Here is a 452-nt window from a genome sequence, read left to right on the forward strand (position 1 = left end):
AACATTTTTCTAAAATACTAATGAACAAACTACATGGACCAAATATACTAGGTGACTTGCCTTCTGTTACACTGTGGCAGAAGATTGCATTGTGCATGGAAGAAGGAAAGCAGATAGTTGAATAAACTTCGGGAACCAAAACGTCTACCACACATTCATGTCTGCCATGAACACACGTTACCCCATCATCTCGAACAAGGACAGAATCTTACTCAACACATATTCACACACAATGGAAAAAATAACAAATATCTCACACTCACAACAGGGATTCCACAAGTACCTGCTACAACACGGAAACCTCACAAACTCCTTTTAAATTGACGCTAATGAATTGGCAATCCTACACAACCCTCATCTTAGATTCTAAACAGCATCCGGACTTAATGGATCTTAATTATAATACATTCTACACCTGACAAAACTACAAGGAAAGCCGAACACTTGGTGAT

Source organism: Penaeus monodon, chromosome 15 (genome assembly GCF_015228065.2).
Source record: "Penaeus monodon isolate SGIC_2016 chromosome 15, NSTDA_Pmon_1, whole genome shotgun sequence".
NCBI classification, from domain to species: domain Eukaryota; kingdom Metazoa; phylum Arthropoda; class Malacostraca; order Decapoda; family Penaeidae; genus Penaeus; species Penaeus monodon.